The sequence below is a fragment of the Bubalus kerabau genome, chromosome 5 (genome assembly GCF_029407905.1).
Source record: "Bubalus kerabau isolate K-KA32 ecotype Philippines breed swamp buffalo chromosome 5, PCC_UOA_SB_1v2, whole genome shotgun sequence".
NCBI classification, from domain to species: domain Eukaryota; kingdom Metazoa; phylum Chordata; class Mammalia; order Artiodactyla; family Bovidae; genus Bubalus; species Bubalus kerabau.
The window spans coordinates 35,662,487-35,687,428 of NC_073628.1; the positions used below are offsets into that span (position 1 = coordinate 35,662,487).

Sequence of the window (24,942 nt, forward strand, 5' to 3'; positions counted from 1 at the left end):
GCAGGTGGCTCCTGCAGCCTCCTGTCCCATTTACCTTTCCCAAAGCTCTCTTCTCCAGAGGCCCCTGGGTATGAAACATCATTAAAGACACATCTCTCTCAGGTTAAACTTCCTAACTCTTCAATGCACAAGAGATACTGCGCTGCCGTTTGGCTGGAGAAACTGGGGCAGCCACACTGGGTCCGTGGAAGCAGGGGCAGCGAGCTCTCTCTTCTCCCTTAAGGAAGCCCCAAATTGACCAATACCTGCTTAGTCCACTCACCAAAATAAATGTATAAAATGAGATGATTTAAAAATCCCTTTTGTTTTATCGATTTAGTTGTATTTCCTAAAGGTCACAGTCAGTTCTTTTTTCAATTGGACAGAAACCTGGATTGAGAGGAGGAAGTAAATCCAACTGCAGAAACACTGAAGTGTCTTCATATGCCGAGCACGGTTATATATTAGGCTCTGCACACAGAGCCAATAAGGGAGATGTGTGCCCAGCCCTCCAGAAGCCTCCAGGAGGAGCAGAGCTTCCTGTTCACATTCAGATTCAAAAGGCAATTCTTCAGCACCTTTGATGTGCTGGGGGATGTCACCAGGGGCTGTTACATCCTTCCCAATGCAATCCTGAAAGGGAGGTACTGTGATTATTTCTATTTCACAGGGAGGAAGTGCAGGTCCATAGAGCTAGATAATTTGTCCAAGGCCGAGCAGAGAGCACATTGGAGTCTGAACCTTGGCTCTCAACAATGTTGCTCTTTGCTTTCATAACAGATTGGCACATCTTTGGTCTAGCCTTCAGTGGAGATTTCTGAGGATGTTTAGAAAATCTTTATTTCATTTCACTGTCACGACAACCATAGGAAGGAGGCATCAATATCCCTATTTTACCAGTAAGTGTGATGTGATTTAGTATTATCCACTCCAGCCTGGAGACAAGAGTCAGGATCAGAATTCAATAATTTTGAGTCTGACCTCCTAGTGAGCTGGGACGGTTCTTCTAGGGCCATGGAAGGGAAGAGAAAGTCTAGGAGGTGGGGGATGCTGGATGAAAGACTCTAGGAGACCTGCATTCTTTCCATTCAGGGACAATTCTCCAAGGTCGAGACCTGACTGCTACTCTCAGATGCAGTTTCAGCTCCGCTTCTCTGGTACCCGTGGCCTGCTGTGTAGAAAAGGTCCAGAGTCATGAAGACCTTTCCCACTCCAGGATAAAGTGCAACTTCTTCAAAAAGCACACAAGCATTTTGGATTTGGGATTTGCCTCGTGGGGTCTCTCCAAGTCATCTTTCAGTGCTGTTCTTTTGAGCCCTGGTGAATGACTCTGAAAGGGGAGACACTGCTCTCAGTGACCTCCTGGTTCTTCTTGGGCCTCCACTAGGCCAATTCCTACGCATCCTTCCAGCTTCCCTGTGGACCATATCTCCTCTGACACTCTACACCCCTAGTATCTTTGCCCTCTACATTCCTGTGACCTTCTGTTATGCTTCTGTTATGATCATGATCATGCATGGTAGTAACTGCTTGCTTAGAGTCTGATCTTTCCCACCAGACTGGGTATTCCCCTGGAATTGAAATTCATTTTCATCTGTGTGTCCTGACAGTTCAGCACAGGGCCTGGCATTGAAAAGGAGTTCAGTATGGAATTGCGGAATGAATTAACGAGGTGACTGAAGGCATGATTGAATGACCACCATTCAGAGTGTTTTATCTTTAGAAAAGCTCAGGGATTGAACATCATCATCATCTGCCCTACAGCATAGTGAAGTCTCAGACTCTTGATTCTTGTCCCAAGCATTCGATCAGGAGTAGTCTTTCCTCACTTTCACATCTTAAAAAGCTACAGAAATAAACACTCAACTCTTTTGTTAACCTGGATGCCAGGCTATTAATAATGTGTGTGGACATTTTGATTTTCTAGGAGGACAAGGACCGGTTCCAGGGGAGATAATGGTATAAGCGTGGGTCTTATTCAGCATGTGGTCCACAGACCAATCTGCTGTTTCAGAGGAAAAGGTTTTGCTTCAGTGGAGTATTCATCCAGCCATTTGTGCAGAAATGTTTAAGACAGTAAAGAAAAAGAAAAAGGCAGGCGGCACGTCTGTCTGTCCACCCATTTCCCACTGAATGCCTTGGCTGACATTATGACAGGAGACCCACTCTCCTACTCAGAGGGAAATTTTCAGGCTTTCAACTAACATCAAGTTTCTGGGGTCATAGACTCATCCCACATAAGCACAGGAGAAGGCATAACTGCGAGCTGTCATAAGTTCTGTCCTCATCATGACTTTTTAAATTCTTTAAAGAAAAAAAAAGAGGCAAGATTAACACAAATCCTTCATCAACTCTTGGAAAACATGGAATGATGAGCCTTTCTCAACTCATTTTATGAGGTCAGCATGACTCTCAAAATCAGTCAAAGATATCACAAGGAAAAAGAAAAAAAACTATGATTACAGACAAGATTCCTCAATAAAATACCATTGAACTGAACCCAACAAATATGAAAACGATTATATACTATAATCAAGTGGGGTTTTCCTAAGAATGCAAAGTTGGCTTAACATAAACCAATCAATGTAATACACCACATTCAGAGAATAAAGGAGAAAAATCTCACAATCCTGTCAATAGATACAGAAAAGCATTTGGCAAAATCCAGCAGCCTTTCATGACAAAAATACTCAGCAGACAATGAATACAAGGAATCTTCAACCTGACAAAGACTATCTTTGAAGATCTTGCAGCTAATATCATACCTAATGGTGAAAGGTTGAAAATATTTCCCCTCTGATTAGAAACAAGACAAGGTATATGTTCTCACCACTTCTATTCAGTATTGTACTGGAGGATCTAATCAGGGAAATTTGTCAAGAAAAAAAAAAAAAAGCATCCAGTTTAGGGACGGGAAAAAATAAAACTCTCTCTACTTATAGATGACAAAATACCATATATAGAAAATCCTAATAAACGCACAAAAACTGTTAGAACTAATAAACAAGTTCTTTTTGCAGGATATAAGATCAATGTACAAAAATCATTTGTTTTCTATATACTAGCTATGAGCAGTCAAAAAATGAAATCAAGAAAATAATTCTATTTGAAACAACATCAAAAAGAATAAAATAGGAATAGATTTTTTAAAGTTAAAGACTTCTTATTAAGTGCAAGAATTCTTTATATATCATATGCATAATAATATTGAATATTACAAAATACCACAGAAAAGGAGAGATATACCACGTTTATGAATTGGAAGACTTAATATCATTTAGGTGCCGTGTGTGTGCTAAGTAGCTTCAGTTGTGTCTGACTCTGTGCAACCCTATGAACTGTAGCCCACCAGGCTCCTCTGTCCATGGGATTCTCCAGGCAGGAATACTGGAATGGGTTACTATGCCCTCCCCCAGGGGATCTTCCCAACCTAGGGATTAAACCTAGGTCTTTGAACCTGGTTCTTCTGCATTGAAGGCAGATTCTTTACTTCCTGAGCTACCAATATCATTTAGATGGCAATACTCCCAAACTGATTTACAGATTCAATGCATTCCCTATTGAAAACCCAGGTAACTTAAAAAAAAAAAATTGGCAAGTGGATTCTAAAATTCATATACAAATGCAAGAGACACAGAATATCCAAAGTAGTTTTTTAAAAGAACACAGTTGAAGGACATACACTTTTTAAAATTTCAAAACTTATTCTGAAGTCACAGTAATCAAAGCATCAAAGGTTGATATTGGCATCAGAATAGATACACAGATTAACCAAATAGAATTGAGAGTCCATAAATCAAGCACAATGAGATATCACTTCAAATCCTGGATGATGGCTAAAAAAAGAGAGAGAGAGAATGAAAAGGATTGGAAAGGATGTGAAAAAATTGGGAACTTCATACTTTGCTGGTGGGATTGTAAAATGGTATAGTTACTTTTGAAAACGAACTGGCAGTTCCTGAATACACTTCTCATAGAGTATGACCTAGCAATGTGATTTACAGGCATGTAACCCAAAGAACTAAAAATATATGTTGTACACAAATGTTCATAGCACCATTACTTATAATAGCAAAAAAGTAGAAATAACCCAAATATCCATCAACCAACAAATAAACAAAATGAGGTGTGTGTGTGTGTATTATTAGCCATAGAAAGGTATGAAGTACTGGTACATGGATGAATCTTGAAAATGGTATGCTAAGTACAATCAACCAGACACAAAGGCAACATATTATATGGTTCTACTTGTATAAGTGTCTATAATAGGCAATGGCTAGAGAGAGAAAGTAGATTAACTGTTGCCAGGGGCTAGGTGTCGGGGGGAGCAGAGAATGGGGAGTGACTAGTAATGAGGATGAGGTTTCTTTTGGGGGTAATAAAACATTTTAAAATGAGAGAGTGGTGATGGTTATACAACCCTGTAAATATTCTATAAGAACTGAATTGTACAACTTAAAAGGGTGAATTTAATGGCATGTGAATTCTACCTTAATAATGCTGGTATTAAAAAAGAATATATGCAAAAAAGGGACAGCAGGGATGTGGAAAAATGAAAACAGCTGACTTGCTACAAGTGGGGAAATGGAAGGTAATTTTATTTTTTTCCTGTTATTGTTGTTTTAGATGTTTGTGTAGTAAAATATGGAAAGGAGAGAGAGAGTGAATATGCAAGCTCAGCATAGAGAGGACTAGCCTTGGAGTCTAGGGCTCTGAAGGTGGTGTCCCTACTCTGCTAGTTACTGGCTGTGCACTCTTGAGTAAGTGGCTTCACCTCTCTGGGCCTCAATTTCCTCTTCTCAAGAGTGGAATAGTATCAGCCTCCTAGAGTTGCTGCAGGATTACATGAGACCTTACATGCCCAGGGCGGATATGTAACAGATACCCAGTGTTCATCAACTTTCATTTCTTCAAACAGTGATGACACGATCTGTTACTTCCTGGAGATAAAGACGAATTAAGACCAGACCTTGCTCTTAAATATCCTGGAGTTTAGACATGTCAATAGGCATAAATAACTAAAACAAGTTCTTTGAGAAGGATCACAAACAGATTGTTGGAGAGTTATCTGCGTAGTCCAGATAATTTGGCAACTTGTACTGGGAGCTGTTGGTGAAAGGGCCAGACCAAGAGGTGGAAACTCATGAGGAAAGACGCCATCCATAACCACAAATCACGTGTGTGTTTCAAAACCTGCTCTCATGTGTGTTATCACATGCCATCCTCAGGCAGTGCCCGCAAAGGAAGTATTATTACCCTACATTATAAACAAGAAGACTTAAGTCTTAGAGAGGGCAAAAAAGTGTTCTGTTTTCATAGAGCCAGCTCCTGGCACACGGACCCCTTCCTCTTGCCATCACTACTTTGTCTTCTGAGCAATCTCGGTGACATCCCACTCGGAAGGAATATTGGGGTGGTGGTGAGGAATCGGAAAATGAAGGAGTTCTCTGCAAGTCAGGGCTGGTAGGAGGCAGTGAAGGTGTGCCCTGCTCCCTTGGGGTGCAGTGAGAAAGGATATCAGAAGGAGATCAAAGATCCCTTCAACCCTGGATCATCCAGTGCAGACTGGAAGCATTGCTGGAGGAAACTCTCCTGCTCTAGAGGTCATCAGTGTCCAGAAAAACTTCTCCACTGATCTTGCTAAGGAAGTGGGGGTGAGGAAGGAAAACATGATATCATTATTGAGCACCTACTGTGTACATGGCACTATACAAGGCGCTTCCCCAACACTTGAGGCATTATGGCTACGTTCTACAATGACATGGAGGTAACACTGAGGCCCAGAGAGGTCAAATGCCTGGTCCAAGATCACACAGAAAACCTGTATCATAGAGAGGAGTGAGGGCTCAAGTCAGACTCTCTTTCCACTCACTCTGAGGATGGTAAGGTCCTCCCTGCACAAAGAAGTCGCGGTCTCTAGGTCGGAGGGCAGAATCAAGCAACAGACTGTAAGAGCCCAGTAGCCTTACAGCATCGGGAGGTGGTAGGGGGCCCGCATCTTCCATCCACACAGTCGTTAAAAACACCAGCCTACATATTAAGGGTGAGGGGATGGGGACACAGGTTTCAGTTTTGTATCTCCAAGGGTTTAGCTTCAAACCTGGCACAGAATAGGAGCCTCTGCAGGTGCTCTTTAACCACAGCCTTTCAGTTCTGATGGAACCAGCTCTCAGTTAAAAGCAAAAAAAATCTTCCTTTACCAAATGCATCTTCCATGAAGGCGGATGACAGATCAGAGCATAAGCGTTCAGACCCACCTGGATCCTCGGTGATGCTGCCAGGCTTTCGGCAGGTGGCCAGCTGGACCGACTGAAGTCTCATTTATCAAGAGTCAAAACAAGTCATTTGTTGGCTTCAGCGTCAGCCACATCCCATCGACCCTGACAGTGAGTTTATAATCCCAAAAGCTCCCCACCATTGGAGCATCTCTGTAATTCAATGACATGGATAGCTAGTGGACCCAGAGGCCAGGCTGCCCCCAGCAGTCTACAGTTACCCTGTTCAGGGAAAGCAGAAGGGTCACCACCCACCCAGTGGTGCAGGGTGGCTCCCCTCATTCTGCAACGGTTTGGAATGACCAACAGGATTAACAACTGAAGTCTGTAGAATTCTCAGCCAGTCGAGACTCAAATAGGAGAACCTGGAGTCATCCAGAGATCACCTTGACAAACATCTCATAGGGGGAGAAAAGAGGACACAGACTTTGGGAGTTAACAGACCTAAGAAAAAGCACACCCCCAGTCTCTTGAAAGATGTCTCATCTTCAAAAAATATCTTAACCTCTCCAAGCATCTGTTTATTCATGGGCTAAGCATGGATATCATTTATTGTTGTTCTGGATACTAGAGAAGTGAATCGGATAGACAGGTTTGGCAAGTGACCTGGGTGAAGAAGTGATATCTGAAGTGGATGATAGTCAAAATAAAAAAGGATGAGATGACAAGAGAGTATGTAGTAAAAAATAATTTGCTGCTAAGTTGCTTCAGTCGTGTCCGACTCTGTGCGACCCCATAGACAGCAGCCACCAGGCTGCCCCGTTCCTGGGATTCTCCAGGCAAGAACATTGGAGTGGGTTGCCATTTCCCTCTCCAATGTGTGAAAGTGAAAAGTGAAAGTGAAGTCGCTCAGTCATGTCTGACTCCTAGCGACCCCATGGACTGCAGCCTACCAGGCTTCTCCATCCATGGTATTTTCCAGGCAAAGTACTGGGGTGGGGTGCCATCGCCTTCTCCAAAAAAAATAATAATAATAATAATTTAAACAAACTTAAAAAGAGAAAGAGAAGAAAAGGAAAAGAATCATGGGGAAAACTGCATTTAATAAAAGAAAAACAAAATAAAAATACTTGTCGCTCAGTCATATCTGACTCTGCAACCCCATGGACTGTAGCCCACCAGGCCCCTCTGTCCATGGAATTCTCCAGGCAAGAATACTGCAGTGGGTTGCCATTTCCTCCTCCAGGGGATCTTCCCGACTCAAAGATCAAATCCAGGTCTCCTGCATTGGCAGGCAGATTCTCTACTGTCTGAGGCCCCAGGGAAGGCGGAGCTCAAATAAATGGAATGGGGTCAAAGGGAATAACATGAAAACATGTTTTAAAAATCACATTTTCCACTCATCATTTCAGGGAACTTGTCTAAGGTTTGCCTACTGTCCAATCTTGAAAGAGCAATCATGACACAAGGCTCATTACTACGCCATCACTGAATGTCTCCTACGGATGGAGGGGCCAAAGGGAGCCACGGGTTCCTTCACACAAGCCAATTCCAATTGGTTGATAACATTTATCCAGAGTACAGTATCTGCAAAAATTCTGAGGCCACATCTGAACTGTTTGAATGAGTGATGTGTAGTGGGATGTAAGGAAAGGGCTGCCTGCACGCCATGTGCAGAGGATGCTGTGATGTGCTGCTCAAAGGAGCTCTCGGGACGAGGCACTCAGTTCCCCAGCCCTGGGCATTGTTGGTCCTGCCTGCTGACAGGTCTCAGCAGAGTCCCACTCCAGGGACGGTCCTCTGCCCAAGGGAGCTGCCTCACCCAGGTATCCTGCCCAGCTGCTGCTGCTGCTGAGGGCAGTAAGGCCAACTCCTCTTGACTCAGTGCAGGGCACTGAAGGACTGTCCCAGCTCCAGAGCTCCCTGGGGGATCGGCTGATGCCTCTGCTGTGACATGAAAGTGAAAGTGAAAGTCGCTCAGTCGTGTTTGACTCTTTGAGACCCTGTGGACTCTACAGTCCATGGAATTCTCCAGGCCAGAATACTCGAGTGGGTAGCCTTTCCCTTCTCCAGGGGATCTTCCCAACCCAGGGATTGAACCCAGGTCTCTGGCATTGCAGGTGGATTCTTTACCATCTGAGCCACCAGGGAAGCCATCCAATTCCTCCCTTGATCCAGTCTCACTTCCCTTACTCCTGGACAGGTGTTGACCCCGAAGGCAAGCCCAGTAAACTTTCTGCACACAAATCTCTGTTACAGAGTCTGGTTCCAGAAGCCAAGTTAATACATTATATACATGCCACTCCTGCACAAGCTCTGCCTCTCTCTGCCTAGCTAATAGCTTGTCATCTGTGCTTCCTTACTCCTCAACAAAGACTCAGTGTTCGCCACTGAGAACACATAACCCATCAGCTTTCCCTTTTCCCTTTGTTTGCAAGGAAACGCAAAGGTAAGTTCTCCATTCTTTCCTCTTTTACCTATGTTAGAGGTTCTGCTTTAGGCTTGGAGGCTCTCTAAACTAAAAATGATGAGTTGGCTATATTTCTCTCATTTTTCAGTCTCTCTTCCTCCTGGGCTCTAGCCCTAGAAGAAACAGCATTTCCCTTGACTCACTTTTTGGAATATTTAAAGATTGAAGTTGTTACCAGGAAGAGGGACTATATATGCTAATAAATCTTATTGGTATGACACTTTCAACTTTTATGCATGTGTTACTCTTTAGACATAGAAACTCTTTAAAGTTATTATATCTCTTTTGAACAAAAGGTACAGAGAGGTTAAATGATTTTCCAAAGAACTGCAGAGCTTATACTAGAATCTGGGTTTCTTAATTCCCAAACAAATAAATTCCAGACACAGGCAGAAACTGCTTCGCTGGCCTCTGCTGCTCGCTTAGGGTCGGTGTATAATTTCTAGAAGACACTGAAGCACTGGAAACAGCTCAAGGGACTTCCTCTGATCCACTCTTTTTTCACAAAACCCAGGGAACTGATCAGATCCTGGACCAAGCAATGAAGAGTACCTTGTAAAGAAAAATCCCAAAATCCAAGGCTAGAATCCCCACCACAGCCCTGACAAAGGCCATCTTGTTCCTCTTTGTATCATTCCCTTGATGGGGAGCTCACTACCTGTCAGGGCTGCTCATTCTATTGTCCCCTCATCTGTACACCTGGAACAATATTATTAATAAAAAGGGAAACAGTACATTTAAATAAGATAACACATACAAAGCGTACAGTGAAGAACCCAGCAGAGTAGTACTCGGTGAGAGGAAAGATTTCTTTTCTTCTATTTCTCTTGGACACAGAACAAGAGTAGAAAATGAGCTTGTAAAAAGAGCATCTTCAACTCCAGTCACGTTACTTGGGAGCTACTCGGTTCTCACACAGCCCTGAGAGAGAGCTGGAGAAGTCTGGAGTGTAGACCCTGTAGCCAGACCACCTAGGTTTGAGTATGGGCTTCGCCATTTAGCTGTGTGACCTTGGAAAAGTCACTCCATCACTATGCACTTCAATTTCCTCATCTGAAAGATGAGGAGAGGATAGGGTTCCCTACCGCAGGGGGTCAGGGAAATGCTTAAAACCCTGCCAGGCACATGGTAATGTACTTGTCATTTTTTCCCAACATTCCCACCTTACACATAAGGAAACTGAGGCCAGAAGATTGAGCCAGTTCCCCAAGGTCAAACAGCTAATCAGGAGCAGAGCCTAGATATAAATTGTGGTCTGCCTGCAACTCAAATGCATGCACTTTTATTGAACATTTCTTCTGCCATTTCATTTGCCTTTCTTTTTTTTTTCCCCCAAGACAAGGGGAAAGGAAAGAACAAACGTTCATAAGGAATTCTGCCAGAAAAGTTGGCACATCCTGCTCGTTTGAGAAAGCAGCCTGTTCGGAAAGGCACAGCTGAGTGGATCTGGGAATCATATCCACAGGCAGGCAGTAAAGCCTGCTATCTGCCAGGGCCTGGGATGAAAAAGCCCAGCTCCTGCTCCCAGGTCTGCAATGGCAGCAAAACCAGGGCTTCTGCTCTGGTGGCCGTGGGCAGGGTTAGATGAATCGTCAAGCCTCACGTGGGCATGTGGGCTGGTGACATTCAGGTGACTCTGTGGCCCTAGGATGAATGAGGAAGCTCAGCCAAGCACTTCTCAAAGAGAGCAAAACTGTCTTGGTTCTGTGAAGCCTATGGTTCATAGGCTGGTGGCTGGCACCACGTGTCCCTGTTGGGATGCAGCTGGTATGGGCATTCTGGCTCTGAACAAAAGGGACGCTTACAAGCAGGAGTGACATTCAAAATATCTAACGATGGATATGGCATAGACAGCAACCAATCCGAACAGACACAATGGCCAATGAGAGCAAATGTTGGCCGTAAACAAATGGCGCGGTCACAGAGTGCACCCAGCCGAAACCGGTCTTGGCAACAAGGAAGCCCAGTGAGCAAACAGAGAGAGGAGGATGAGCAAGGCGGGCTTCCAGAAGCCAACAGGGAATCGTCTGCCTGTCTCCAGAGGAAATCTCAGAGAGGATTCCACTAAAGCCCCAGGGCTCTGCAGAGCATGGTTAAAAATCATTGCCGTGGGGGAAAGACCAAGTTCCCTCAAGACCCAGCTGCAAGAGCTGGTATCGCCACTGCTTTCGGGGTGCACAGGGCCAGGCTTCAGAAGAGCGAAGCCCGCAGCCACCCAAAGCCATGTCCATGAAGGCTTTAACTGGTGCGTCACCATGTCATCACACTGCTTACTTTTCTCTTGGCCAGGGAGTGTTCACGTGTGGTCTCCCAAGGTAGCTGTTCTGTCGTAGCATTTAGATGAGGCACCAGTGTACCTCCCTGGAGTCCCAGGACACAGAACATGCCTGGATTCATGCCAAGTGGGCCCTCGTCGAGTGGGACTAGTCAGAATCCTAGTCCCACCCAGGCAGCCTCCGGGGTTACTGCAGTCCCCTTTCTTTCCCAGCTCAAATCCTTCTCCCCACTCCTTCACATTCACTAAAAGCACATGCTCCTGCTCCCCTCTGAACAGAGTCACAAAGGGTCATTTATCTTGTGGCAATGAAGGCGGAGTACCATTTCTTCGGCTTGCATAAGATGAACTCCCCATGATGAAATAAATCATCGGTTCATGAGGTCTTGTGGGAAGGTCTCAGAAGGGAAGGCCCTCCCCAGGGATCAAGGCACCGAGGCCTTTCCCCTCGCCTGACCTCACCCCCCACCAGGAGTCTGCAGCAGCCTCCTTGCCGAGCCTAAGAGATGCCCCCAGAAAACGCTGCTGAATCACTTCACCACTGTTCTCAGAAGCTTGTACCTTTTGATGTCGACTTTGCCCCTGCTTGTGTCTTATAAATCAGATGGTTTACTCTCCAGGAAGGAAACCCTTTCTTGTCTATTTTATTCGTGGCTCTTCACGCTGTCTTTCACATGTGACTGTGGCCCCCCCAGCCTTCACCAGCTTTGCCTCTTCTGGATGGAGAGCTCACACAGATTCGGATGAACAGGCGCTGGATTTGAGTGACAGCTTCACAGGAAGCCACTGGAGGAGCCCTGGGCATCGGTTACGGCTGTGAGGGATGCTGGGACATCCCTGGAAGGCCAGAGCATCTGGACGAGACACGACATCACAGGTGGCAGTCGGCCAGGGTCCCATTCCCAGCTCTGCCACTTAGCAACGGTGCAACCTAGAAAGGTTACCCAAAGCTCTGCGAGCCTATACTTTCTTTATTATGAATATTACAATAACAGCATCTATCTCACAGGGTTATTTTAAGAATTAAACAAAATAATATACATACAGAGCACTTGGCACTTCGCCTGGCACATAGCCAACAACCAGCACAAGGAGATATTCTGACTATTGTTAATCATTCAAAAATTTATTGATCAGTTGCTCTAAATCCTGTACTTTGCTAGAGGCTGGGGCTCCAGTTTCTCTTCTCAAGAAACTCACAGTCCAGTGGGAGAGGACCACAGAAGAACCATCAATTAGGGTACAATGTGATGAATGCTTTATCAAAAAAATTACTTTTAAAAGAAGTATCACTAATATGTGACAACTATTTTCTGCTAGCCACTGTATGCTATATGCTTTACAGAAATGCAGAGTTTCTGTTTTCTAATCCAAACACCTGGGTTCAAGTCCTAGCATGATCACTGACTACTTATATATAACAGGTATGTTAATGTCTTTGAAACTTAGTTATCCCATCTGGAAAATGGGTATAAAATTAGAAAACTATATCAAATATGTTATCACAGAGCTTTGCATAGCAGGTTCTTAATAAAATGGATGTCCCTGAAAGCAATGACTGAGGGTATTTGGAGAACTGACACTGAATGGCTGTGGCCACAGCCCTGGAAGGCTGGCTGGGTCAGCCTCAAGGTCAAGGCAGCACACCCACCTGGGAGGTGTAGCAGGACTTTAATGTTCAGTGGTTTGTCTGGTTTGAAACCAGTTTTGAGCCAATGACTAGGGCCTTAGGGACCAGAGGTTGGCCACTGCAAAAAAGCTGCTGATAAGAACTCAATGTGTGTGTGTGGGTGTGGTTTTAGTTGCTCAGTCATGTCTGATTCTGCCACCCCATGGAAGGAAGACCATCAGGTTCCACTGCCCATGGGATTTTTCAGGCAAGAATACTAGAGTGGGTAGCCATTCCCTATTTCAGAGGATCTTCCCAACCCAGAGATTGAACCCAGGTCTACTCACATTTCAGGCAGATTCTGTACCATCTCAGCCACCAGGGAGGCCCAAGACCCTATAAGAACTTGATAGAGCATTTCAGATAGGGCAGACCCTCCAAGACCAACCAAGGCACAGAGAAAATGAGTAGTTGGTGCAGTAAGAGAACTCTAATGAGGACCTGATATATTAATTGAGGCATGAATACCCCACCCAGGACCAGTCTGCTGCCTGGAGCCAGTGGCTTCTATGTAGACCACAAACACTGCACACTCAGCCCCAGGCCAGGTACCTCTGGGCTGGGTCCCGTGGGGTGAACAAAGACAACTGAAGCAGAACTCCACACCCTATGGGGGGCACTGCCTCTGAGAAGGACCCGGGCAAATCAGAACATACCAGTCGCAGAACAGAATTGCACAAACCCAGACCTGTTGACATGAATGAACATTCCTGCAGCCCAGCCTGATAAGCCTGTTGCTAAACCTACCGGGCTTCCTGTCAACAGAGCACCTTGCTCTCGGTTCAGGAAAGATAATCGCTCTGGGAACCAGCCTCCTTTGGAGACCTGGCAGAGTGCTTTCAGTTCAGAGAGAAACCTGTCTTTCAGCACAGCTTCTCATCCTCCCGTGTCAGACGAGGGGAAACCCAATCCATGCAGGAAAGGGTCTGTACGCACTCACAGTCCTGCTGGGTGGCAGTGGCTGTAAGTGACCCTGGGGGGAAGGAAGGGGCCCCGGATCTCTGGCCTCAGAGCACCTCCTAAACAAAGACTCTAAAGTTGCCTGCTGGGACAGGGCAAGACACGGGACGCTCAGATTCCAGGCGTACCCGCGGCTATCATCTGTCAGTCCTGACACCAGCCCTGTCTGCGTCAAGGTCCAAGCGGAGAGATCAGAAAGCACAGGGTAGGGGCAGGGGCCGGGGAGGGCAAGAGAGGGGAGGGGGTGCTTTGGAGAGACCAGTATGAATAGTAGGAGTTTTCATCTGACCCCCAAGAACAGAGCCAGGGAGAGCTGTGTGATCTAAGCCAGGATGAAAGCATGCTGGCCTCCCCTTGTAATCAAAGAGTTTAATGATGCTTATTAAAAGCCCATTTCTGAGTCCTGTTGAAAAATTACACCCGTAAGTGTTTTCTTTTTTTCATATGAGAATTGCTTCCTAGAGATTAAAACACATACACCCGTGCACACACACACATGCGCACACATGTTCCTTAGGAACCCCATGCCCCACACAGGCACACACACATTCGCCACAAATCCTGCAGCTCCCAGACATCACACACATACGTCTTCATCAAAGATGGCCACAATTCACAATGCACACACACACTGTGAAACAGAAAAGCCAGGCCCAGTCTCTGAGGTGATTCACGCACTCTCTGAAATTCCAGACTGTGAGGGAGTCCAAGAGCTTCCAGCTCTAGAAGCTGTCATGCCCACAAACAAACAGCACAGCCTCGAATTTCTATCAAGTCTCCATGTCTTGCCCGAGGCCAGGCAACTCTGCAAAAGCAGAAGCTCCCAGGATCATTAAGCTTTGGTGGGAGGCAACAGCACTCAGGACGGTCCCGCAGAAGAGGGGGTGCTGCGCCCCTCTGGACCATGGTGGGCTCGCTCTGATATGCTGAATCGCAGTCTCCTGAAGGAGGCGACTCTGGGAGTACAGCATATCTTCCCCTGATTATCAGCAGACCTAGAGCCCAAGGCTGACTCACTCTCAATCAGAGAAGACATTGGTTTCTGGAATATCCAGTTAGATGCAGGGAAGTACTCCTTGCACTGAAGTATCTCTCCACCAGGGTAGGTTCCTTCTGGTTGCTGATCTCCCCAACATTTTAGTCCCTGCTTGGGAGCTAGTATATGTAGATTCAAGGGCAGCTCTAAGCCTCACTCACTGTATGGCCAACCCTCTAAGCTGTAGTTTTCTCCTTGGCAAAATGGCAATAACAACTTCTTTCCATCTTATGGTGTTTCGGGGAAGATCACAAAATGCCCTGGAGATTATAAACTCCAAAGCAGATGTTAGAAATTCTCATGATCAGACAGTAATGAGGAAATGGAGGAGCTCATAAATTGGGCTGTGAGTGCCTCCCGGGCAAAGCTTTGTGTTGTATTTATCTTGTTAGCCTCAGTGCCTGGCACAGAGGCCGGCAACACACATTCTGGGGAAAAAAACAGTCTGAAAAAGAATGTATCCCTGAGTTAAGTGGCTTGTTCAAGGTCACAGAGCAGCTCGCTGTGTGACAGGAACCCCGACTCCTGACGCCCCTAGTGCAAGGCTCTCTGTTCTCCACAAACCAAACTCTTGGGTGTGTTGAAGAAGGGGCAGTGATGTTCCATTAGGCACACAGCAGGGGCCAGGTTTTAACCCACCCTACTGAGGCAGGAGACGGGTGGGCTCCAGGCTGCACAGCTTCTCCCCTGTGGACAAAAACTCCTCAATAGCAGAAACTCCATAAAAGGAGGAGGATGGAGGAGGCTGGGCCCCGCCCAGATAAAAGACCACATACTCCTCATTCCCGAGATCAAGGAGACCTTCCCAACTACATGTGTGCAGAAAGGCTCCTTGGAGGTCGAAAGAGAGGGGGTATCACCTCAGAGTAAGTGATATCAAATGCTCATAAGCCTCTTTGCTAGAATCCATCTTGGTTAAGAGATGGGCACACACACAGGGGAGGACCCTGAGACACACCAAATGCAGACTCAGGACCAGGCGAAGCAAAATGATGGGCCAAAGGAAACCAGGAAGACATGCCCCATAAAAGTGATTCAAACCACCACCAGGGCGCAGCTCAGCAAATCTCTCTCTGAGCCCGCCTGTGTATCTGTCCACATGCACCATCCTCTTGCTCCTTCTAATAAAGACTTTACTTGCCTCACTGCTTTCCATCTCCATGCGGAAATTCATTTCTACCCAGCTGATGGGCCACAGTCCCTGCTGCCCTAGTGGCTAGGATTCAGCGCTCTCAATGCCGTGGCCCGACCTCGATCTCTGGTCGGAACTGAAACCCTGCTTCAAGCCACTGCAGGCCAAGGCCACCCAAGATCACTGTCATTCCCAGGATGGGCCAGGAGACGCTTAAGAAGCCTTCATACAGCTACTTGTTAAACATTCCAACTCAACAGTGGGGACAAACAGAAACCACAAGCGCAGATAATACCCAAATGCCTCAGAACAACTCATCTTATTTCCTAGCTTGAACTGCGCAAATCAGAAAAATCGCAAGATTGGGGAGACGGGCCTGCAGAGATTGAATCACGGAGACTAGACATAGACCTTATTTCAGGCTCGCTTTCAGCATTATCACTTACCTACTGACCAGGTATCCAAGAGATCACTAGCCCTCTCTGATTCTCAGTTTTTCCATCTGCAAAACAAGAAGATGATCACAATTAATCCCTTGAGACCACTGGACTAAAAGGCATCACAGGTTTTTATACACAATATTGGTTACAAACCACGTATGATCCCATGTAACTGGGGAAGTTGCTAATGATTAGGAGCTGGAGGAGAATTTCAAAACTGAAGTGTGATAGTCAAAAAATGAAGTGTGATAATAGTTACAGGCTAAGAAGTGCATCAACATCTCCCAACTTGCAGTACAGAAAACTCAGCTTTCTAATATTTTTGGCACTTATTTTTATTTTTCATAGATATCAAAATGCAAGCAATCATGAATACCAGGAGAAACAGAGCAAAGAAAAATGCTACTATATTAATACACTCCCAACATCTGGGGGTATTTTTCCAGATTTTTTCCCTCTCTACAGAGAGTTTCAGTTCAGTTCAGTTCAGTCACTCAGGGGTGTCCAACTCGTTATGACCCCATGGACTACAGCATGCAAGGCTTCCCTGTCCACTCCCGGAGCTTACTCAAACTCATGTCCATCAAGTTGGTGATGCCACCCAACCATCTCGTCCTCTGTCATCCCCTTCTCCTCCTGCCTTCAATCTTTCCCAGCATCACAATCTTTGCCAATGAGTCAGTTCTTCGCATCAGGTGGCCAAAGTATTGGAGTTTCAGCTTCAGCATCAGTTCTTCCAATGAATATTCAGGACTGATTTCCTTTAGGATGGACTGGCTGGATCTCCTTGTAGTTCAAGGGACTCTCAAGAGTCTTCTCCAACACCACAGTTCAAATGCATCAATTCTTCGGTGTTCGGCTTTCTTTATGATTTCCAACTCTCACATCCATACATGATGATGGGAAAAACCATACATTCTACTATATGGACCTTTGTTGGTATAGAGTTTATCATTACAGAGTTTATCATTTTGCAAAGCAGGGGCTATGAAGATGTACTACCCTGGAAAGGACCATGCAGATCATGACTACCCCTTCCCCACCACCATGACTGCGGCCTGTGCAATGAACTCATTTGCATTCCCATGCCTTTTGTGTTTCCCAAAGACCTTTCAGGCCTGTGATCACATCTGCCAGGCATTGCACACGTCTGAGACCAGTGGAGTCAGGAGCATGTGACTTTAGGAGCTGGTCTTTCCCCAATCGGGCTTCAATTACATCACATGGAAAGTAAGGGAGCCAGTCTGGCCAATCTCAGAGATCACTTTCATTGTTATTTTATTCTTTTTGGCCACGCTGCAGTGCATGTGGGTCTTAGTTCCCAGACCAGGGACTGACCCAAGCCCCCTGCATTGAAAGGCGCAGTGATCCCTCAGAGATCACTTTCAACCTAGAAAGGTGAGGCTAAGGAAAAGGGAAAGAAACTCATATATTTGAGTCCCTACTACGTGACAGCTAGTGAGCCAGTGATGTCTATGGATATTATCTTATGATCCTCATAACCACCCTGGGAGATAGTACAGGTGAGAGAACGGTAACGCAGGGAGGTTTGGCCATCTGTCCAAGGCCTGCTGCAGTCACGTTGGAACCATTTCTCGATTTTTACCACATCGGTGTCTCACTCTACTACCACATACTAATCTTTCCAAATCAATTCACCTATTTTACTTAACTCTATGTTTAATGGATTTTTTAAAAAAGCTTCTCACGCTAAGTAAGTGTTAGTCGCTCAGTCATGCCCAACTCTTTATGACCCCATGGACTGCAGCCCATCAGGCTCCTCTATATAGGAAAAGAGTATAAGAAAGAGTGTCTATGTGTATATGTGTAACAGATCCACTTTGCTGTACACCTGAAACTTAACACAACATGGTAAATCAATTATACTCCAAAACAATTTTTTTTAAATGTTTCTGAGTTCTTTGTTTCTTCGTCTTTTCTCTATAGCCCAATGGAAGACCACCTTTCTATTAGGATGGATTCTATAATTGCAAAAAAGAAAGTTGTTAACAATTTAAGGGAAATCACAATCATGCTTTGTACAAATACCTATGCAGTCACAGGTTTGGTGCACTGTTTATATATTTTTTTCTGTGTGTGTGTGTGTGAATATGTTAGTCGCTTAGCCGTGTCTGACTTCTTGCAAATCTGTAGACTGTAGCCCTCCAAGTTTCTCTGCCCATGGAATTCTCCAGGCAAGAATACTGGAGTGGGTTGTCATTTCCTATTCCAGGGGATCTTCCTGACCCAGGGATCGAACCTGGGTCTTCCACATTGTGGGCTGATTTCTAACTCTCTGAGCCACCAGGGAAGCCCATACTCTTTTCTAATTGTCATTAAAATAATTGATGTTTGAAATTTTAAATGCTTATCCATGTCTACCCTCCTCCCAGCAGGATTCCTGCCTTATGTTGGGAAGGCTGTTTTCAATTCCCTCACTTTGCTGCGGCCAGACCTTGGAATCTAAGACCATCCTGTTTCAAAGCTGAAACAGGAAAAACACCTGATGCTCATTATGTGTCAGGAAAGCTGTTGGAGGTCACACAGCTGGTAACTGAAGGACCCCAGGACTGGGGCCCTCACGGCCTACTCCTGACCCTGGGCTCTGTGGGTGTATTCAGTTTCCCTGCTGGCCTTCCTCAGACCCCACGTTTTCAATTCCATGTCATAAGGCCACCAATTAAGTTCTGTTTGCAAACCAAGGCAGGGTCATCCTGTTCTGTTGGGTCACCAGTTTTTCCACAAAGTAACTAGACCTATCAAGGCATATTTAAGCTCCCAAAAGGACCCTCTGGTAGGAAGCTGCATAATTTCTAAAACCAAGTTTAGAACATGTGAAGTGAAAGCAATTCCTTATTCAAAGATCCATGATAGTAACCAAGGAAATAGAGCTGATGACAAAGGATCCAGGAATGCCATTGCTGCTGCAAACGAGGATAAAATCCAACCGAGCCTGGGGAGGTGGGAGACTGCGGCACAGTGATTGTATCGGACACCGATCGAAGCTGTTGTTGAGTCTTTAAGCTGCCATTCCCTGTCATCAGGTTTTAAATTAATTGGCATGAATTTTTTATGACCAGGGAGCAAACAAACAGAAAGGTTTGCAGAACCGGTTCAGTTTTTTTCTTTCTGGGGAGTTCCCTATTTCTTCTGAATATGAGCTACGAAGCTGTGTAGGAACCGGGAAACAAATGTAGGCCTGATTATTCATTCTCAGTCCAGTGACACCGCTTCTGTGAAGCCTGCTTCCACCACCCCCTGTCAGAATTAGTTACTCCCTTCCATGGTTTCCTTATAGCAACACTTTAACTACATACACTAAAGTTATTGTCTTCTCTTCCTTTAAAGTATCATTTTCTCTATTTACCCAAATACAGTAAAAACTCATCTATCACTAGCAATATGATTTTAGATTTCCTTCTAAACCACTTGGTATATGTACCCACATGCACAGCTATTCACATAGATACACATCCAGAGAGTTTACACAATGGATCACTTTATACACACTATTTTTAATCTACTTTTTAAACAATTACATAGATGTGTAATTAATTTCCAACGTATGGACATCTGGGATGTTTGCAATTTTTCACTGCTATAAATAATATCTCTGCACATATATCTTTGTGTGGTTAAGTACTTACAGGATATTTTTTAACAGTAAAAAATCATAATTTCCCCACACTCACCAACACACCCAAGACACATATCACTTGCAACTTCTACCAGCAGTATACCAGCATGCCAGTTCCTCGTACTCTCGACAACATTGGGCATTAGGGTGCTCTTTTACCACTGTCAGTGTGATAGGTAAATGTAGCCTCGTTATTTTAATCTGCAGCTTTTGAATACCAGCTGAGTATCTTGTCTATTTCTTGGCCATTTGCACTTAGGCTTTGGGGGATTGTAAGTTTGCTGTCCTTTCCCCACTTCTTGGTCAGTGTTAGACTCTTTCTTGTGACCTAAGAGTCTCCTAGTGTTTTGCTTTGAGCTTTTTTTTTTTTTTTTAGCTTTCTTCCAGCACATTCAATCACAGTAAATGGTGCTACCACCTAGCAGTGGCCCCACCAGAAGCCTGGGGGGCTGCCTTGGCACCCCCTGTGCCTTACTACCCACAGGCAGTGAGTTACCAGGCCCTGTCTGTCCTACCTCCTAAGCAGACACCTCTTAAAGTGGTTTTCTTCCTCTCCAGCGCCTCTACCCTTACCAAGCCACTACCATGTCTCACCTGGACGCCTGAAGTCATCTCCTAACTGGTATCCCCCATCCTCTACTCCAATCCTCTCACTATCCAGAAGCTAGAGGGAATTTTAAATAATACTCATGAAATCATCTCCCCCGTCTAAAACCCTTTGACAGCTCCCTATTCCTTTGAAGGTCAAATCCAAAGTCCACAAGCAGCCCTGAAAGGCTGCTTCTAGGGCCCAGTTTCTGCAATACGTGGTTTCTCAGTACATCCATCTACCCCCAGTCTCTGCTCTCTGCACACTGGCTTCCTTTTAGGTCCTCTTCTTCCCAACCTGAGACCCTGGATACGCTGGTCCTCTGCCTGGAAACTGGTTTGCTCTCCCCTTGGCTGCCTAATCCAAAGCCATCCTGCCCCACTCTCGGCTTAAACACCATCTCCTCAGAGAAGCCCCGAACTGCCAGACCAAGTGAGCTCCTCTGGCTGTTTACCGGAGATTTCCCTTGTGGCACATCTCAGGTCTGTAATCAAGTACCGTCTGGGACACTTTGTTGAGTGAGTCCCACACTGCAGGTTCCCCAAGGGCAGGGATCGGGACTCTGCCCAGCACCATCCCCTCAGAGCTCAGCATGGTACCTAGCGGAGCAGGCCCTATACAAATACCACATTCATTTTTTTCTTAAGTTAAAAAAAAAAAAATCAAATAACCTGTCTATTCCAAGGACCAGACAATCAACTCTAGGTTTTAATGAATAAACTAATGTGGTTTTTTATACAGAAAGCAGATGACATAAAAACCAGGCCTGTTTTTAAGGGCAAAGTCTCTGGCTGAATTAAGCCTAATCATGAAGGACTGTCTCATCTCTTTCCATGTTAAAAAAAAAAAAAAATAAAGCCGTGGCTTTGGCAACCACAAGATCACTGGGGTGGAAGGGTCTGGAAGCAAAGTTCACATCTTGGGGCTTCTTTGTAGCTCCCTTCTCTCTTTTCCACTTAGTGCTTTGCCCACACTCAATGCATGTCTCTTAAATGGATTTCAAGTCAAATTACATAGTAATATGACTAATACACTGCCTTTTCTACTGTCTAACATTTAAAAATAAATTTGCATTATCTGGCACAATTGACTTGATGGTTTTTACCTCTATAGATCAATACCTACCTTTACGAGTATTTCCTTTCAGGTTACTAAAATTTAAACCCTCAAAAAGTAGGTCATCACAGGTCAGAATTGTAGGTCAGAGAACCTCGACTCTCCTGTAGCTACAACTCCACCCTGCTCCCTAAGCATACCTTGTACTCAGTTCAGCATTCTGTGCTCTGAGTCTGGTGAAAGTATACACCCTCTCCCCTTTCCTGTAAGGTCTCTGCAATGGAAGTCTGAAATCAGGCTAGGGTGTGGAGGCATCAGCTCCTTGGCTGAATTTAAACTCTCCTTAAGTTCATCAGATATGCAGATGATACCACTCTAATGACAGAAATCAAAGAGGAACTAAAGAGCCTCTTTTGTGGGTTTTTTTTTTCATGTCAAAGATTTTATTCAAGCCTCTTGATGAGGGTGAAGGAGGAGAGTAAAAAAGCTAGCTTAAAATTCAACATTAAGACAAAGGAGCCCAGCAGGCTACAGTCCCTGGGGTCGCAGAGTGGAACACGACTGAAGCGACTTAGCACATGTACAAAAAACCCTAAGATTATTTTTTGGCATCCAGTCCCATTACTTCATGGCAAATAGATGTGGAAAAAGTAGAAACATTGACACATTTTATTTTCTTGGGCTCCAAAATCACTGCAGATAGTGACTGCAGCCATGAAATTAAAAGACACTTTCTCTTGGGAGAAACGCTATGACCAACCTAGACACCATATTAAAAAGCTGGGAGATATTACTTTGCCAACAAAGGTCCATCTAGTCAAAGCTATGGTTTTTCTAGTAGTCATGTATGGATGTGAGAGTTGGACCATAAAGAAGGCTGAGCACCAAAGAATTGATGCTTTCAAACTGTGGTGTTGGAGAAGACTCTTGAGAGTCCCCTGAACAGCAAGAGACCAAAGAAGTCAATCCAAAAGGAAATCAACCCTGAATAGTCATTGGAAGGACTGATGCTGAAGCTAAAGCTCCAATACTTTGACCACCCAATGGTCAAAACTAACTCATTGGAAAAGACCCTGATGCTGAGAAAGATTGAAGGCAGGAGGAGAAGGGGGTGAAAGAGAATGAGATGGCTGGATGGCATCACCAACTGAATGGACATGAGTCTGAGCAAACCCCAGAAGACACTGAAAGACAGGGAATCCTGGCTGCAGTCCATGGGGCCACAACGAGTTGGACACAACTTAGCAACTGAACAATAAGAACAAGTTCATCACGAGCAAACCTTGGGCATTACCACAGCTAATGTACAGTGCTGATGGACTCTGGTCAACTCTGGCCACTGACATCCTGGGTGAAGTAGCTGTAGATCAAGGACTTGCTGCAGTGTGCTGTGGAGGGCTCAGATGTCCATCCATTCTAAAGGAGGCACAGAAGAAGAAGAAGAAAAGCTTGTCTCCTGTCATGGGGGAGACTGGGCTTCAGCTGGGGAGATAAGACCCAAATACCATGGTCTCGGCCCCACCAGCATCTGAGGCCTCATCCCACCAGTGTCTTCGAGCCTACTTGCTGCTCTGAGTTTGCTTTTCTTGAAGTGCCAGTCTCCATCTAGAGATTCAAAGAGGAGTGACTGGGAAACCTACTGGAGCTCAGTAAGTCCTTATTGAAGGTTGTTTAGAAGCACTGGTTCTGAAATCAGAGTCTGGCTTTGACCTCTGGCTCTGTTTCCTCCCAGTTGGTGACCTTGGGCTGCATCCTTAACCTCCCCAAGCCTCTGTGTCTGAAATGCAGGGATACCAAAAGGCCCCACATCTTGGGTTGCTGCAGTGCTTATGCACCTGTCATGTAGCAAAGGTTCCACAAATTGTTGGTGAACAGGATTATTATTGTGACTATTGTAATTTTAGTCAGCAATGTAGTAGTTATAGTGGGCTAAGCATTGTCCTAAATACTCTACAAATATTAACTCATTTAACCCTCATAAACAGTTCTGTGAAGTAGGAAAAATTATCTTTCTCTGCAGTATTAAGAGGCCAATGAAAGTGAAACTCAGCCCTGTCTGACTCTTTGCAACCCCATGGACTAGAGCCTAGAAGGCTCCTCTGTCCATGAAATTCTCCAAGCCAAAATATTGCACTGAGTAGCCGTTCCCTTCTCCAGGGGATCTTCCCAACCCAGGGACCAAACCCCACATTGCAGGAGGATTCTTTACCACGTGAGCCACTGGGGAAGCCCAAGAATACTGGAGTGGGTAGTCTATCCCTTCTCCAGCGGATGGATCTTCCTGACTCAGGAATCGAACTGGGTCTCCTTCATTGCAGGTGGATTCTTTACCAGCTGAGTTACCAGGGAAGCCCACAAAATTGCCCAAAGTCACACAATAAATAATGGAGCCAGAACTTTGAACCCAGGCAGTCTGGCCTGGAAATCATGGTTAAATCACTAGTTTATTAACCATAAGAACTGTTATTTAAGGAATCATCATAATTCTTAGTCGTCAATAATAATTATTCATTGTTATTAATGATGGGTGTCTGCCTGCTCATACAGGTCCCCAGACAGCTGGAGTGAGTATGATGGGGTTCAGGTCTGGCAGCCAAGCTCACTGAGCTTCAGAACAGTCATCCAGTCACAGGTGGGAACCATGGGCCAGAAGAGGAAACTGGGGCAGAAGCCCAAGCTGTGTGCTGGGCCATCATCATGTGGACGGGAGAGGACAGTAGGCATCCACAGTCAGCCCTAAGGACTCTGTGGCTGGAAAAACTGCAGTGAACTTCCAGGCCCCACTGACTAGGAGGGCCAGGGTTTCTACTATATCCAGATGGACTCTAAGCCTGAATGGGTCAGGACCTGCAAGGGAAAGGGCACCAGGGACTCCGCCAAGCAGGGATGGTGAAGGTTCAGGGTCACACCTCCTTTCTGGGAGTCCCTGCTGCCCCTGCTCGAGGGGTCCCAGAGACCCTCGGCTCAGAGATGCCTTTAGAGCCTTAAGCATCTCCTCTTCAGACATGGAGCCTGTTGATCCAAGCTAAGCTGGTCATGTTGCTCCCAGACATATGAGCAAGGAGGAGCTCTATCCCGAGGATTGTGGTCTGTAATTTCCAACCTTACCACAGTTGTGCATGGATTTTTTTTTTTTCTTTCTGGACTTCTGCTGCTGATTATATCTTTGAAACAGGCTCACTTGAGCTTTCTTCTGGGTATTTCAAAGTTTTTGTCCTTCCTCACTCCCTCTTGGTTGGATCTCCTTTCTTTTTTTCTCTTTGGTGGGGAATAACAAAAGCAAAGCATTTTCGGCATGAAGCAATTCAGGACAGAAAATTGGACTCTAGCCACAGGGACTCTGCCTACACAACCTAACAACTCATCGTGGTTGGGCAGGGTAAAGAATAACACCCAATGCCTTAACTGGCTTTCCAAAGACCAGCTGTGTCCTTCTCTACACACCCTCTCCTTGTTGTCCGCTAGCTGGGGACATTCAACATCA

General features: G+C 45.3%; 1 long non-coding RNA gene across 4 annotated transcripts in view; it reads right to left on the reverse strand.

Annotated features, from left to right (window-relative positions):
- The window catches only part of LOC129652636 (uncharacterized), a 343,372-nt gene that overhangs the window by 155,585 nt on the left and 162,845 nt on the right, over positions 1-24,942 (reverse strand). For all 4 annotated transcript variants that reach the window (XR_008714633.1, XR_008714632.1, XR_008714634.1 and 1 more), the window contains exon 2: positions 16,183-16,238. This is a non-coding gene — a long non-coding RNA (uncharacterized LOC129652636). The remainder of the gene's footprint in view (positions 1-16,182; positions 16,239-24,942) is intronic.